This window comes from Chrysemys picta, chromosome 7 (assembly GCF_011386835.1).
Source record: "Chrysemys picta bellii isolate R12L10 chromosome 7, ASM1138683v2, whole genome shotgun sequence".
NCBI classification, from domain to species: domain Eukaryota; kingdom Metazoa; phylum Chordata; order Testudines; family Emydidae; genus Chrysemys; species Chrysemys picta.
In genome coordinates this window covers 46,388,781-46,405,840 of record NC_088797.1, presented here as the reverse complement: position 1 = coordinate 46,405,840, position 17,060 = coordinate 46,388,781, and the positions used below count along the sequence as shown (strand labels likewise).

General features: G+C 46.6%; 1 protein-coding gene across 15 annotated transcripts in view; it reads right to left on the bottom strand.

The window, feature by feature from the left end:
- HEMK1 (HemK methyltransferase family member 1) overlaps positions 1–17,060 on the bottom strand; it is a 133,756-nt gene that overhangs the window by 10,930 nt on the left and 105,766 nt on the right. For 5 of the 15 annotated variants that reach the window (XM_065551319.1, XM_065551325.1, XM_065551326.1 and 2 more), the window contains 2 exons: positions 1,503–4,812; positions 543–671 (listed from right to left, as the gene is read on the bottom strand). The gene's annotated coding sequence lies outside the window, so the exon portion shown is untranslated. Of the gene's footprint in view, positions 1–542; positions 672–1,502; positions 4,813–13,938; positions 14,090–16,303; position 17,060 lie in introns of those variants that run through there. The other 10 variants (XR_010589124.1, XM_065551320.1, XR_010589125.1 and 7 more) reach the window with 7 other exon arrangements.

Here is a 17,060-nt window from a genome sequence, read left to right as displayed (position 1 = left end):
TTTTGTGCTAATTTAAGATCAGATGGAAGCTTCATATGGCAGAACGGAGGGGGAAGCTCATGTTCCTTGCTCCTGGCATAGGTCACAACAAAGACAGGGGGCTTTTCAGTGTTGTGCTGCCACCAATATTCACTTCTTTCTAGCTGCCAAAATTCCTCCCTGTGCCACCACTATGTTCACATTGTCAAGGGGTCCTGTCACCAGTGTGCAAGTGCCATTACACACATTGGGTGAAATTCTGTGTTGCATCTCCTGCTATGCTCTAAGCAGAACGCAGAGCATAGCAGGAAGTAGGTCAAAGGCAGTGTCACTCCACATTTGATCCCTGTGCCCCACAAATTCCAGGCTGCTCCAGGGACTGAGAGGGTCCATGGAATACTTTAGTCAGCTCAAGGGGCTCCTCTGAGTTATGTAGCCCAACCCAGGTTGCCTACAGAATGTTACAGTGCCCATCCCCTATTCAATGCAATGCCAGTGAAAGAGGAATGCTCCCTTGGCTGCCCAAGGTGCTTTTATAACAGGGTAGAGGGGTGAATCCTTGCCATTTCGAACATCTGTTCCTTGTAGGAAAGGACGCAAGCTCTCCTCTGCTTTCTCTGAGATTAAGCCATTTACTTTGGAGATGTTCACTCTGTAATCCCAGGAATCACTGCACAGCTCGTTGTAAGAACCTGCAGAAAGAGCAGAGTTTTGCTAAGTGCTCTGCACATCATCTCCTCCCAAAGCAGGCTACATATATCCTTCATACTGTATCCTTCCTATGAGGGACTCATGCATTTGGTGATATACGGTAAACATAAGAACAATCCCAGCTTTCCCTCTCCTGAGTGCGAGCCATATGCCAGGTTCAGGTATCCATCCTGGCCTTCATCCCTGAGGGGGCCAAACCACCATCCTTTCAGTTAAGAGCCAACCGTGTAGAACAATTTCACCAATGCCATGCCCAAGATTTAGCACACTCGATTCATATAGAATTAAAGGAAGGTAATATAATTAATACCAATCAATATGGGTTTATGGAAAATAGATCCTGTCAAACTAATTTGATATCTTTTTTTGATGAGATTACAAGTTTGGCTGATAAAGGTTATAGTGTTGACATAATATACTTAGACTTGGTACCACATGTCATTTTGATTAAGAACCATGAAGATATAAAATAAACATGGCAGACATTATATGGATTAAAAGCTGGCTAACTGATGGCTCTCAAAATATAATTGCAAATGGTGAATCAGCATAGAATGAGTGTGTTTCTAATGGGGTCCCACAGGGATCAGTTCTTGGCCCTAGGCTATTTAACATTTTTATTAATGACCCGGAAGAAAACATAAAATCAACACTGATAAAGGTTGCAGATGACACAAAAATTGGGGAAATGGTAAATAGGAAGTTCACTGATTCAGAGCTATCTCAATTTCTTGGTAAACTTGGCACAAGCAAACAATTTTAATACGGCTAAATGTACATGTATACATCTAGAAACAAAGAATGTAGGTTACTTGCAAGATAGGGAACTCTGTCCTGGGAAGCAGTGACTCTGAAAAAGATTGGGGGTTGTGGTGGATCATCAGCTAAACACAAGCTCACAGTGCTATGCTGCAGCCAAAAGGGTTAATGCGATCTGTGGATATATAAACAGGGGAATCTTGAGTGAGCAGCAGAACTGGACATAGTTCACTGGAGAGTAAACTGGAGAGGTTTCAGAGAAGAGCCATGAGACTGATTAAAGGATTAGAAAACATGCCTTATAGTGACACACTCTAAGAGCTCAATTTGGGTTAACAAAAATAAGGTTAAGGGGTGACTTGATTACAGGCTATATGTACCTACATGGGAAACAAGGATTTCATAATGGGCTCTTCAATCTAGCAGAGAAAGGTGTAACATGATTCAATGGCTGGAAGTTGAAGCTAGCAAAATTCAGACTGGAAATAAGGTGTAAATTTTTAACAGCGAGGGTAATTAGCACTGGAAGAATTTATCAAGAGTTGTGGTGGATTTTCCATCACTTATAACTTTTAAATCAAGATTGAATGATTTCCTAAAAGATCTGCTCTAGGAATTATTTTGGGGGAGTTCTATGGCCTGTGTTATACAGGAGGTCAGACTAGATGATCACACTGGTTCCTTCCAGCCTTGGAATATATGAATTCATCACACTGACTGTCACTTCATAGCTTCTATCTGTTTTTAGTTTGCCATAAAGGCAAAAAGTTTTCCTTTAAAAAAATCACTATTGGAGACTTTCTTGCATGTAAATAATATCTGAAGCCTTGATGGGCTCTTCACCAACATGAGCATTAGCTGCTAATAACTTTGCATTCTACTGAGCAGATTTGTAAAATGTGCCACCTGCAGCTACTTACACTAGCAAAAGGAACTGAAACACAAAGAAACCTGGGTTTGGTTTGCTTTTAAACTCAGTATGAAATTGTTTGACTGGCCTGATCTCCATCCTGTTCTTTTCTCAAAAGGAAAGAAACAAGCAGCAAAGGCAAATTATTTTAAACACCCCCCCACACACACACACAGGAGAAAAAAAGAGAAGAACAAAGAAAAGAGGGTGAGGGAAATGCAGAGAAAAAACTGGGGTAAGAAATGAAAATAAAGACGCTTGAAGCCAGGAGGATATGAAAGGAGATAGAGGAGAGGTTACAGATCTACAAATTAACAATGAAGGGGTAACTTTATGGGAGATATTCTTTCTGCTGCTTTGGCCCATGTACACCATTCCAGCCGCATACATGCACTGTGAGGGGCCTAGAAACAATTTCCCTAGCACGAGCATCCCTACTTGCCTGTCTCACAAACAGGAGTATCGGGGGTTTACTGGGAGGGAGGGGCCATGCCAGGGATGGAATGAAGATTCTAGTCTAACACAGTCCACCAACAGCTTTTGTGATATAGGTGAAAGCAGCCCCTTATACTGGGCATTGCACCAACTCAGCAGCAGCACAGACTCAGGAGAGGTGTGCCACAAAGGAGGTGCGCCACAGCATTGTTATCAATCAAGCTCACATCACTGTGGTATCTGAGCACATTAGGGAGAAAATAATGAAGGGGAAAGAGTGAAGACCCAGAATGCACGAGCTGCTTCTCCTGACAGCAGCTCAGCATGGCTCCTGCTGGCTTGGCCAATGGGAGGGTGCCCTTTGGTTCACCTAGTAGAACTGCTGCCTAGGATGCCACAAGGAGCCTGGGTTTTCATTTAGCTGCAGTGAAATGCAATCCCAAGGCCAGAAGGGACCACTCTGATCATCCAGTCTGACCTTCTGTATAGCACAGGACTTCCCCATAATAATTCATTTCAAACTAGAGCAGATCTTTTTTTAAAAAAATCCAATTTTAATTTAAAAATTGCAAGCGATGGAGAATCCACCACGATCCTGGTTAAGTTGTTCCAATGATTAATTACCTTCACTGTTACAAATGTATACCTTATTTCCAGCCTGAGTTTGTCTAGTATCAGTTGCCATCTCATAGCAAACCCATCCCATTATGTACAGACACACAATGAAATGCAAGAAGGGGGTTAAGGTCTCGGTTTGGATGTGAAGTCTCCAAAATCTATCATCTGACCCACAAAGGGTGACTGGGGGCAAATGTAAACTAAGGAACAAGTGCTGAGTGGAAACAGCCAGGTTAAATGAATAGATTTTTTGATATTAAGGCTGGAAGGGACTATTCTGAGCATCTAGTTTGACCTCTTGCATAACATAGGCCAGAGAATTTCAAACCGTAATTCCTGCCTCAAGCTCAATAACCTATGGCAGAGCTAAAGTATCTCTTTCAGAATCTGTTAAGAGGGGCTGCCGACCCTTTGGGAGTTAAAACTTGTAAGAGAAGAAAAATAGGTACTAATGTGTACACTTGTAACAGGGCTGCATGTAACCTATGACAGTGCTTTTGAGCTGAATGCCCACTTGTCAAACTTTTCCCCCCTAATGCCACTGCTGATTTTAAGTCAAACATGGTGCCTACGTGGTGCTGCACAGAAGGGAGATGGACTATTAAAATAACTCAGGATGGTGAGAACACTCCTCCCCCAGACTGAGGAGCAGATGTGCGTATGGCTGCCGACAGTGTGGAAAACAGGGTTACTTTGTACATGCCATGCTGAGTCTGTTTCCTTAATTGCTTTGCACGGTTACTGGAGAAATCTCCCCATCATTTCCTGTTTGGAGAGAGCAAGTGACAAATCCCTGACTGGGCTGAGAATGGGTGAACAATTAACAGAGGCAACATAGTGCCAGGTGGCACCTGCTGTCTTGAGTTACAGCTTACACAACAGCACCATTTTCTGTTGGTGGCTTTCTGGGTCCTTTTATTCATGGCCCTGTGGTTGTGTGAGGTTGGTTATGGGTGTCTCCCAGGTCTGACACAGACACTGACCTTTCACAAAGAGGTTGTGGCTGATGACTGAAAACTCTGACCTTTTTACCGTACCTCCCTTTTAAAAATTCCTGTGGTCACTACAGCTATCTTCTTCTGTCTGTGGCGCGAACTCTCTTGCTCGCTTTCTCATGCCAGTTGCCCTGACGTTAAATAAAGTACAAAAGCCAAACAACCTACTGAATTACAGGAGACAAATATTAACCCCTTCTATCTCTGCTGCCTCCAAACTCTTGCTCCTAAGTCTTTGGGAGTTTAAGGTCACTGAAATAGTTATTTTGCTTTCCTTCGAATGGCAGAGAGAATTCCAGGAAGTTTCCACCAGGACCCACAACTGCAATTCCTAGAACTGGAATTCACAGCTGCTGACTCGACTTGTACTTTTCCTAGAACAGCTGGGCCTCTCGTCGCCTCATTCTAAAGGAGGGAAGAAAAAAAAAAGATTTTAGAAGTCAGGGGCTCGGGGGCTGGAAGTGGAGACAGAGAAGAATGACAGAAAACAGGCAGCATTTCCCTTACCCCTTCACCACGCCATGTTCCAAGGATACCAGAACCTCTCTCTCCCTTTTTATTCAAATCCCAGCAGGATTATTTTCATTTTATTTTTAAATATCAGAGAGTGCATGAACCTGAGCAGTGAGCCCAGCTATGGCCTGTCTGGGCCATCCGCTCATGCAGGCTGCCCCCCATTCCCATTCTTCCCATGCTGGAAGGAATTCCTCCAGTTGGCTTTGCTCCCCACTGCTGGCATGTCTTGGAGATTGCTTTCAGTAATCACGTCTCTCAAATTTAAGAATGACTAAGGGACAGGAGGCAGCAATATCTGGGTGTTGATGGCCTCTCAAACTGGATTTTATTCTCAGTGTTCGAAGGACATTATGCAAAGTGATGTCTTGGGTATGAATAGTTTTGGGTGAAACAGGCCCCAATGAAGCAGGGTTTAAACTGTGTGTTCGGGCCTGTGTGGAAGATCTGCGCTGGGATGGATTTCCCGCAAGGGATGATATGCTTTATCAGCTTTCACTTGCTGGCATGTTTCATGGCTAATGCCTGTGATGTTGTTAAAGGAAACCTGTGATTAACACATTGAAAATCAACTGTTTTATAGAACAAACTTCCTGGCTTTTTAAAGTAACCACTTGCCCATATTTTGTGTCTATATTGTGACAGATATGGCAATCTCCTGCAATATCCTCAGAAGACCTTATTGTATTAAGTTTATGTATTAAGGTGGGCCAGGATTGTATGTAACTTCCCTGGGGGGAGACGTGACAGATCTGGGAAGTGTAAAGGAGTTCAAAAAACTATTCTGAAAATGTGCCAGACAGGTGTGGGCTTCTGGGATAGTAAGTGTTAAGTGGATTTCCTGGGGAAGCCCCAGGGAGAGGTTAATGCAAATTCCCCAATTCCGGTGATGAAAAAACCTAGCCTTTTGAAGCTATACCATCAGGAGAGGGTCATTGTCTTCTGATTTACCTGTCACAAGAGGCCAAAATCAAAGGCCCAAGCAGTATAAAATAATGGCTGATCTGCCCAGCCTTTGCTCTGGTTGTTGATCTAAAACAGCTGAATTTGTAACCATGGGGAAAACCCAGCTGGGGGTTCTGAGGGACTAAAACTTACCAGAGCCCTAGATTGGAGATGGAAGTGACCTCTGGTAAGCCTTCTAGCATGTGTGCAGGATCTTTTATTGTTTTAATGTTTTCTCTTTAATGCTTTTACCTTAAGAATATTAGAAGGAGCAGTGTGGTAACATATAACTACAGGTCATACATTAGTCATAGCCCTTGGAGAGAAGGCAAAGTGCAGGCGCTAGCCATTTTAGGCAGTCTGGCTTGCTGGGGATATCACAGTATAAGGCAGGGAGCTGTGCAGACTTAAAATCCCCAATCAAGAGGGAGGGAGACGTGGATTTATTCCGCCCAAGAGAGATGAGGGCTGGGAGTCAGAGGAGTAAACTGGGTGCCCTTGGGGACCATGGACGGGGAAAATAAGTGCAGTTGCCCTGAGACTGTGACATACATGTGTGTGAATCAGAAACCAACCCAATAGAATGCTGGGAAATAAACTGGACTGTGGGCCAAATTCTCTTCTCCACTACACTGGTACAACTGCATGAAAATGAGGGAGGGAGCATGTGAGAGCAAAGAGAAGAATTTGTCCCCAGATGTGACTGGCTAATGTTGTAGACATTTATTCCCTAGAAATGCACTTTACAGCCAAATGTATAATGAGATATACATCCAACTTCAATGAGTAGGGCTAAGAGGAGGCAGCTCCCATTTGAATATATTGGAAAGCATTTATATATATCTATATCTATATAGATATATATATATAGTGACAAAGTTCCTCCTCTATCTTGGAGGGTCCTGAGCTTTTTGGCGGATTTTCTTGCCTCAGAGATTCACCATGTGGGTTGGGGAACAGCCCAGAGACCTTCCCCTCTGGTAGAACCCACAGTCCAGGTCAACTGGGAGGTTTGGGGGGAACCCGGTCCCGCCCTCTACTCCAGGTTCCAGCCCAGGGCCCTGTGGACTGCAGCTGTCTAGAGTGCCTCCTGGAACAGCTGCACGACAGCTACAACTCCCTGGGCTACTTCCCCATGGCCTCCTCCCAACACCTTCTTTAGCCTCACCACAGGACCTTCCTCCTGATGTCTGTTAATGCTTATACTCTTCAGTCCTCCAGCAGCACATCCTCTCACTCCCAGCTCCTTACACCCACACCTCACTAACTGGAGTGAGAGTCTTTTTATACCAGGTGACCTGATTAGCCAGTCTGTCCTAATTGATTCTAGCAGCTTCTTCTTAATTGGCTCCAGGTGTCCTAATTAGCCTGCCTGCCTTAATTGGTTCCAGCAAGCTCCTGCTTGTTCTGGAACTGCCCCTGTTACCTTACCCAGGGGAAAAGGGATCTACTTAATCTGGGACTAATATATCTGCCTTCTACCACTCTTCTGTAGCCATCTGGCCTGACCCTGTCACATATTCCCCCCCCACACACACACACACTCAACACTACAGGGTTGGGCAACTTGGGACTTCAGGCAGTGTACCCACGACAAGCCATCTGCATTGCCATGGTGGCTTCCGGCCCGGTGTTGTATGGTGAATTGGAAAGGTTGTAGGGACAGGAACCATCTGGTCACTCTTGCATTCTTCTCTTTATTTCGCTGCATCCACTGAAGGGGTGCGTGGTCGGGCACAAGGGTAAACTGTCGTCCCAGTAGGTAATACCGAAGTGTTTCCATGGCCCATTTTACAGCAAGGCATTCTCTTTCAACCACTGCATACTTCTGCTCTCTCGGGAGGAGTTTCCTGCTGAGGTAGAGAATCGGGTGTTCTTCGCCTCCAACCATCTGCGAGAGGACAGCTCCCAATCCTACTTCAGATGCATCTGTTTGTAGAATAAACTCTTTGTTGAAGTCTGGGGCTATAAGCACGGGGTTACTGCAGACAGGGCTGGTGCTTCCATTTAGGTGATCTAGGCGGTTGCCTAGGGTGCCAGGATTTAGGGGACAGCAATTCGGCGGCGGAGGGGTCCTTCCGCGCTCCGGGGTATGGAGTATGCATCGAATTTGGATATCTCGTTCAGTCGGCGAAAGTCATTACAAAACCTAGTGGTGCCATCGGGTTTGGGCACCAACACAATCGGGCTCAACCATTGACTGTGGGACTCTTTGATGACTCCCAGCTCCAACATCCTTTTTACCTCCGCCTTGATCTCCTCCCTTTTCGCTGCTGGGACCCGGTAGGGCCTTAAAGTTACCTTTGCCCCAAGGTCTGTGATAATGTGGTGATATGTTTCAGTGGTCCGGCCTGGTTTGGTTGAAAACACGTCCTGGTATCGGTTGATCATCTCAGTTACTTCCTTCTTCTGGTTTGGTATCAGATCAGTGGATATCCTGATCTGGTCCAGCAGGTTATTTCCCTGGATTGGGGTCTCTTGGACCACTAAACATGCCTCTCACTGGTGCCAAGGCTTTAAGAGGTTAATGTGATAGATCTGTTCCTGTTTCCGGTGTCCTGGCTGCCACACCTTGTAGGTTACATCCCCCATGGGTTCAACCACCTCATAGGGCCCCTGCCATTGGGCCAAAAGCTTGCTTTCTGCCGTGGGTACCAACACCAACACCATCACCCGATCCCCTGGTTGGAACTGTCGGATTTTTGCCTGGTGATTGTAATGGGTTCGCTGGGCCTCCTGAGTCTTTTCCAAATGTTCCCGTACAATAGGGGTGACCCGGGCAATCCGGTCTCGCATCTGCACTACATGCTCTATTATATTTCTCCCCTCATTGGGTTCTTCTTCCCAGATCTCTTTGGCGATATCTAATATGCCACGGGGGTGGCACCCATATAATAATTCAAAGGGTGAAAACCCAGGTGAGGGCTGAGGTACCTCCTGAGTGGTGAGCATAAGGTAAGGTAGTAGGGTGTCCCAATCCTTCCTGTCCCGACTTACCACCTTCCTTATCATAGCCTTGAGGGTTCGGTTAACCAGCCCATCGGTCTGCTGATGATAGACTGAAGTTCTCAGGGTGTGAATATGGAGCAGCGTACAGAGGTCGTTCATTAGCTTTGACATATATGGGGTTCCTTGGTCTGTTAATATCTCCTTTGGTAGCCCCACGCGGGCAAAGATCCCCACCAGCTCTTTAGCTATTGTTTTAGAGGCTGTGTTCCGCAGGGAGACGGCTTCTGGGTAGCGAGTAGCATAGTACAAAACAACAAGTATATATTGGTGGCCCCGAGCTGTCTTCTCCAGGGGTCCCACTAGGTCCATCGCTATTCGCTCAAAGGGGACCTCTATGATGGGAAGGGGTACTAAAGGTGCCCTCAAGTGGGGACGGGGACTGTGCAGCTGACATTCCGGGCAGGAGGCACAGTACCTCCGCACTTCTTCATGTACTCCGGGCCAGAAGAACCGTCGAAGGACCCGTGCCAGGGTCTTCTCTACTCCCAAATGTCCCCCAAAAAGACGACTAAGGGCAAGACTTAATACAGCATTCTGGTGTTTTTGAGGTACTAGGATCTGCTGTACCTTCTGCCCCTGTACTGGTGCAACCCGGTATAAGAGATCCTTCTTCATTATGAAGTAGGGTCCTGGTCCCTGGGTTTTTCCTTCCACGGGGACCCCATCTATTTCGGTCACCTCCTTCCTAATGTTGTCGTACCTTGGGTCTTCAGCCTGGTCCCATCCAAAATTTACTCTTCCAGGGCTAATCTGCCCGAGAGCTAGAGGCCCAGTCTCTTTGCCTCTACTGGTCCAGAGGCGTTAGGGTGGGGGTCAGACTTGGGTGCTTCTCCCTCCTGGGCGGCCTCCTTTTCAGCTGCTCGGGTTTGCCTACTACGAGAGTGACCTTCTGGCTTTGGGTCAGTATTCAGGTTCCCAAGGCCTTAGCTGCCCTTCTTTCCCTTTTTGTCTTTCTACCCTGTCTGGGAGTGGAGAACAAACCTGGGGATATTTCAGAGAAGACTGGGGGTTGACAATCTACTGTGGATGCCTCATTAACTTCAGGGTTCCCCTCTTTCTCCAATCCTCCTACTGGGAGTAAGTCTCCAAACCCTGGGAAGTCCCTCCCTATGAGCATCGGGTATGGGAGTTTAGGGACTACACCTGCTGCTGCACCTCAGTAGTGTTCCCCTGGATTTCAATTTTTACTGGGATGGTGGGGTAGTAACTAACTGTCCCATGGACGCATGTTATCCCCGTATGTTTAGCCTTTAGCAGCGGACTACGCTTCACGAACTTCCCTGAGATAAGCATGATAGCACTCCCCGAATCAACCAGTGCCATGGTCTCTACCCCATTTAGTTTCACTGATCTGGTGTACATATGTGGGGTTAGCGAGATCCCTACAAGGTGGATTAGGGAGCATGGATCTGCCCAGTTCCCCAGGTTACACTGCATAGGCTCCTCGGCATTGGGACACTGTGCAGCTATGTGTTCCCACTCCCCACAGGCATAACATCTGTATGGAGCCCTAGGCGTTCCCCGGTCTCTTGGCTTGGGCAGTCTAACATCCCGATCCTCTTCTCCCTCAGTGCTCCAACTCTTTGTGGCTTCTGGTGGGCCTTCAGCTCCTCTCTTTTTCCACCTGGGCTCTCCTGGTGGCCCAGTCACCTGAGCTCTAGGGCTTGGTGCTGCTAGTTTAACCAGGGGTGCCTCTTCCTTAACTGGTCGGATCAGCTCCCTTGCTGTCCTTCACCTCTCTATAAGTGCGACAACCTCATCATAGGTGGAGGGTTCGTTCTGGCTTACCCAGGCACGAAAGTCTGGTGGTAGCCCCCTCATGTATCGGTCGATGACCAGAACTTCTAATATCTTTTCCAGACTCCAGGACTCAGTTTGCAACCACTTCCGTGCGAGATGGATGAGGTCATACAATTGGGACCGCGGAGTTTTGTTTTCCTGGTACCTCCACTCGTGATACCGCTGGGCCCGCACTGCTGTCGTTACCCCAGATCTGGCCAGGATCTCTGCCTTCAGCTGGGGGTAGTCTGCTGCAGCCTCTTCAGGCAGATCATAGTAGGCCTTCTGGGCCTCCCCACACAGGAATGGGGCGAGGATGCCAGACCACTGATCTCGAGGCCAAGCCTCCCGTAGGGCTGTCCTCTCAAAGGCCAGAAGGTATGCCTCTACATCATCCTCCTGCGTCATTTTCTGCAGCCAATGGCTGACCCGTATGATCTGCATCCCATCATGGCCACGGTTCAGCTCTGCAAAGGTCTTTACCTGGCTTACCAGTTCCCGCAACATAGCACGGTCCTGAGCAGCCTGGTCCATTAGCAGGCGATTAGTCTCTTGCTGCAGCCGTACTGCCTCCTGTTGGGCGGCTGCCTGGACACGGGTAGCCTCCTGCTGGGACGTCGTGGCTTGTATCAGTGCCCGCACTACGTCATCCATTGTGGTGAAAAAAATAAATAACCCCTCTCCTTTTTTTTGTTTTTTTTTAAATCACCCTCCTTCTTCCGCCGCGCTGTGCAAACCAAAATCCCACCCCCGACACCAGTTGTGACAAAGTTCCTCCTCTATCTTGGAGGGTCCTGAGCTTTTTGGCAGATTTTCTTGCCTCAGAGATTCACCATGTGGGTTGGGGAACAGCCCAGAGACCTTCCCCTCTGGTAGACCCCACAGTCCAGGTCAATTGGGAGATTTGGGGGGAACCCAGTCCCGCCCTCTACTCCGGGTTCCAGCCCAGGGCCCTGTGGATTGCAGCTGTCTAGAGTGCCTCCTGGAATAGCTGCACGACAGCTACAACTCCCTGGGCTACTCCCCCATGGCCTCCTCCCAACACCTTCTTTAGCCTCACCACAGGACCTTCCTTCTGATGTCTGTTAATGCTTATACTCTTCAGTCCTCCAGCAGCACATCCTCTCACTCCCAGCTCCTTACACCCACACCTCACTAACTGGAGTGAGAGCCTTTTTATACCAGGTGACCTGATTAGCCAGTCTGTCCTAATTGATTCTAGCAGCTTCTTCTTAATTGGCTCCAGGTGTCCTAATTAGCCTGCCTGCCTTAATTGGTTCCAGCAAGCTCCTGCTTGTTCTGGAACTGCCCCTGTTACCTTACCCAGGGAAAAGGGATCTACTTAATCTGGGACTAATATATCTGCCTTCTATCGCTCTTTTGTAGATCTTTTATTAGTTGTCCCCTGTAATTTTTTGGTCTCCAGGTCCTGTGGACCCCCCCCCACTTAGGCTGGAGGGGATCCTTTAGCAGTGGGCGGGCAAAGCCCGCCCACTTCCTGGATCCCAATGGGACCACTCTTCTGTAGCCATCTGGCCTGACCCTGTCACAATACATATAAATACAAAAGCGTTGATGCACCTGCTGATGGGTTTGAGGTTACCAGAAAAAGGCAGTCTTGGAAGGGAAGAGCTTTTAAAATAATTAACTGACTGAAAAATAAAAGCAAAAGATGTGGGAGGAGCCAAGAAGAAATTAGACTGGGAAAGACAGTAATAAGATAAATGGATTTCCTTGCCCCTCCATTACCAATTTCTCTTTCCAATTGTGTGCATGGTGGTGGAAGGTGACAATTCAGTTCCATTTCCTGGCCTGTCCCCAAGGTCACAATCTCGTGTGTTTATTTGGTTTACAAAAGGTTGAGAGAGGATGTTTGTGTAGCAGAGAGAAATTACTATGGACTTTCACCCTCAGGATCTCCAACTGAGTGTGCCAGTGTCCAGGAAAAATATTTATTGTTGCTCAAGTACATTGAACAGGGGCTATGAAAGGGGATAGGGAGGAGAGCTCTCATTCTCTCTCTCTAACTTCTCTCCTACCTGGGCCCTAGCCATTTGGTTTCTGCAGGGCCAGGGAAATGAAAAAAAGAAGAGGAAATTATTCCGATCTATAGCATGAGAATATTTTCAGGCCATGCTATTGAACCTATCCAGCCACTGGTGTTATAGACAACAGGGAAGTAGTCAGCAGTATGAATTATTATGTACCTAAAAGGCTAAATTGTGGCTTTGGCACAACTCTTGGGCAAGGAGCAGTACTTAGTTTCATTACCCTTAGTGTAGATCAGGAACCAGATAGTAACTCAGACAGTCACATTTTGGCCCCCAGTTCCCCTTTGCTCTGGGAGTTGCCATTATCCACTGTCAAATACTGACAAACGCTGAACCGTTGTAAATGCATTTTAGGCTTCAGAAAATAAATATACATTTTTAAAGACAGGAATCCAATGGCAATAACAACAACAATGAGAGGCTTCAAGATTATTTTGTGTATCCTAAAGCCATTTAAGTCCAAAAGACAGGTCCTCTCCTCCCCCCCAACAGACTCCCACTGCCAGTTTAGTTATAGTCCTTTGCCCATTTGGAGTGGCCACTGGGGGAGTCGACCATGAGAAGCAGGATTAGGAACCTGGCATTGCTCCACATCTAGTCCCCACTCTTCCTATGGGAACCAATGCAAAGTTAGTTTAAACCAACAGATGGAAAAGCCTGTACCCTTGGGCCTCCAGCGGCCAGTATCAGGTGACTTCCTGTAAGGGAAGAACATGTAGCCACATGCTGGTCCCAGAGCTTGAGTCATGTCCTCTCTGGGTAGAATGGCACTTCCACCTAACACAGGCCACTGCGGTCACTGTCAGGATGTGATGCAGACAAAGTTTTGGAGACTGAGTCACCTACTCCCCACCAGCCAATCCCCTCTCTTCATACAAAATGGAAGAGGGCAAAAGAGAAGGGGAACAGGAAACAGTGAAAAGCCACGCTGATGTCACCAGAGGCAGCATCAGACAGAATGAGCATCCCCCTGTCTGTAGCCTCTCTCACAGGTTCTGCTAAATGATGGAGCAAGACAGGACTTCCTCCAGTCTATGCCCACAGTACTGGTGCTGGGTTTCCAGGAGGGAAGAGCTTAGCACATCTTCATCATCTCCTTACAATGAGACATAATGATATAAACAACCCTTTTCTGGAGCAGCAAAAGGAGATTATCAGGAGGGCTGGTCTACGGTGTTATGAAGTTCCTTTACTCTACAGGGTACTACAATTGGCAGTAATCAGCTCTACCTACATATGCTGTTCTCTCTATGATCGGTCACCCTTACACAGCAAGTACTCCTTGCTTGGTTCCGCCACAGATTCAGACTGACATTCCCTCTTTAAGACCACATCCTTGAGCCTGTCTCCTTCCAGGGTTTTCCTGATTGTTACACATCTACAAACTAGATACAAATTAAGAATGTAAGAGCAAAATGAACCACACCTCAGGAAAATAGTTTCATCAGGTTGGCCGACTGAGGAGGAAAAGGATGAATGGGGCAGCCCAGAAATTATTATTCATCCATTGTAGAAAACAGCTATTTTTCTCACTCTTTGCTCAGATTTGGCTTAAGTACTGAGTCCCAGCTGTAAAAGGCTCAGAAATACAAAACAGATTTTTTTTCATATGAAGCAAATTGCACAAACAAAACTGAAATCTGACCTTTCTGTAAAGAGCTCCTAATATGCTCTGTACAGCCCATTGCCCATACCAGTTCACCCAATCAACTCAACTTTTTGTGGAAGCTGCAGTCCTCCATAATCCCCTATTTCTGGCCTTTATTCCTTCTTATAGCCCTGGTAGTGGCAACACTCCTTCCAGACTCACACAACTGAATGGGCTTCCATTCTTAGCCTGTGCACGTGGTTCTGAGGGATTGGGCGAGATCCCCCTTTCCTTCCAGCTGGCACTGCATGTGCTGCTTCTGCAGCACTCCTAGCCCGGGATCAATATTTAATTCAAATCTACATGGCGGTGGCAGCATTGCCCATCTGCTACTACATGGTTGGGCCAACCAGAAACTTACATGTTATACCATTCCTACGGGAGTAAGATTCCCAGCAGTATGGAGATAGGAGAGCAGGTGCTTAAGGTTTATAGCAACAGAGGGTCCTGTGGCACCTTTGAGACTAACAGAAGAATTGGGAGCATAAGCTTTCGTGGGTAAGAACCTCACTTCTTCAGATGCAAGGCTTGCATCTGAAGAAGTGAGGTTCTTACCCACGAAAGCTTATGCTCCCAATATTTCTGTTAGTCTCAAAGGTGCCACAGGACCCTCTGTTGCTTTTTACAGATTCAGACTAACACGGCTACCCCTCTGATACTTAAGGTTTATAGGTGGCTTTAAAGATCACACAATGAATTGTAGAAGTGATAGTCAAGATCTCATGGCCAAAGGGAGAGCGTGGGAATACTCAGCCCTAACCCAGCACTGTACAGATCTGACATGTTTTAGGCAAAGGCTGTTTTTTCTATCCCTCTCCCACTTTCATTCTCTCCTTTCACTGTTTCTTTTTTCTTTCTTTGTTTATCACTCTCTGTACCATTTTCTCATTCTCTGGAAAGCAGTATCTCCTTCCCTCTTATTCTTTGCAGCCTTCCAGTCCTGTCTCTCAATTCTCTCCCTATGTGTACAATACCTCCTCAATTGCCCCATGTTTCATTCTCGTCCCATCTTGCTTACCTCTGCCCTGGGACCTTCACCTTCTTCTATTTCCCCAGCCCTCTTTTCTTCTGGCCTTAACACATATGCACCCATCAGTGGAAAATGACTCATACATTTTAAATTAAGTTGAATAACAAGACAGCCATTTGCTTGACATCAGATGTACCTACAGAAAGATAGTGTCTGGACTGTAAAGAAGTATCTTTTCCCTTTTTTGCTGATTTCGCTTTCTTCTAAATGTTTCTGTAGAGCTCTCTTCTCCTTCACAGTATGGCCACAGGGCGGGACAGCACAATGCTTGGTCCAGCCAGCTACAGAGAGTCAGGGAGCTGTTTTTCGCCACCAAGATTGCCTTTACTACCACTCAGAGATTCTGTTTCCCTCTCACAGATTAGTCTTCATCCTCTCCTGATTCTATTCAAGGCCTGTGTGTACCACAATCCTGCAGCCACAAAATTTGCCATCCAATCCACCCCCTCCCACAGAACTATGCGCCCAGATTTAAGCATTTATTAAAACAAAAGTGTTACTAGCCCCTATGGCTGAGAAGAAAATCTCAAAAACCATGAGCTAAGCGTAATCTGATGCAATGCTGTTTGTCTGAGTCTGCAGAGAGCCTGAAACAACAGTGTTGTAAACTGCAGTGTTCACACTGAAACTTAAATATGACAATGTAAATGCCAGTGGTAAATATCTCACTGCTGATGGTTTAAACAACCAGCTCATGTGTTCATCTCACAATCCCAAACTATGTCCCCAGGTGCCAAAAGCCCCAAATGTACCCTATCCAACTGCCAAAACATCTGGATTTCCCCCCTTCCTTGATGGCAATATGGTCTGAGTCACATCAATGGGGGAAAGGGTTCAAAAGACAAGAATAAAATATGTGGGGCAGAGAAAACATAATGAAAATGGAATGGGAGGCAGACGGGTAATAGGTCCGTGACTTACAGTGTTGAAAGATGCCCAGAGCTGATGCCTTTAAGAGCCAGACTGGAGTGTCTCCTCCGTGAGGATCCTCTGGTATAGATTCTCAAATGAGACTTGGAAGCCCTGAGCTAGTGCCTATTTGGGGAGACTGTAGGGGGCTCTAACAGTGTGATGATGAATGACCTAGCACAGCCTGTGTGCAGCATTCTTTCCTCTTTCTCCGTCAGACTGTGGCAATATAATGTAATGAGCTCTAAGAAATATGTCCTATCAGTCAGCCCCCGCTATGCCATCAGCTTTCTGCAGAACAACCTGTCCCTCCCCTCTTCTCCCCATAGTCATTTTAGCCAATAGCTGGAATCTTCCAGGAAATCAGACAAGACAAGAGCCGAGTCACTCCTCTGCCAGCTGCCCAATCACACAGAAGGATGAGGAGATTTTTAAGAGGAAACTTCAAAAAAAAACTTTTTTGAAAAAAAAAAAAAAAAAAAAGCAGCTCTTTGCTTTTTCTCAGGACCTGGCTTCTGTGTAGCATGACACACACAAAAAAACAACCACTTGGATGACGCCATCCAAATGAAAACCAGGCAGAAGTAAGATGGGGGAACAGGGTTGTGCAAAGCTCTGAATTAGGATTGGAACATGCACAGACAAAGTGCATGTCAGAACACGAGTTAAAGGCTTGCTTCAAGAACCCAAGAGAAATCCAGTCCCCTCCCCTGTCATGCTCCTGTATCAGACACAGACTGACTACAGAGCTTTTACTTCTACGGAAGAT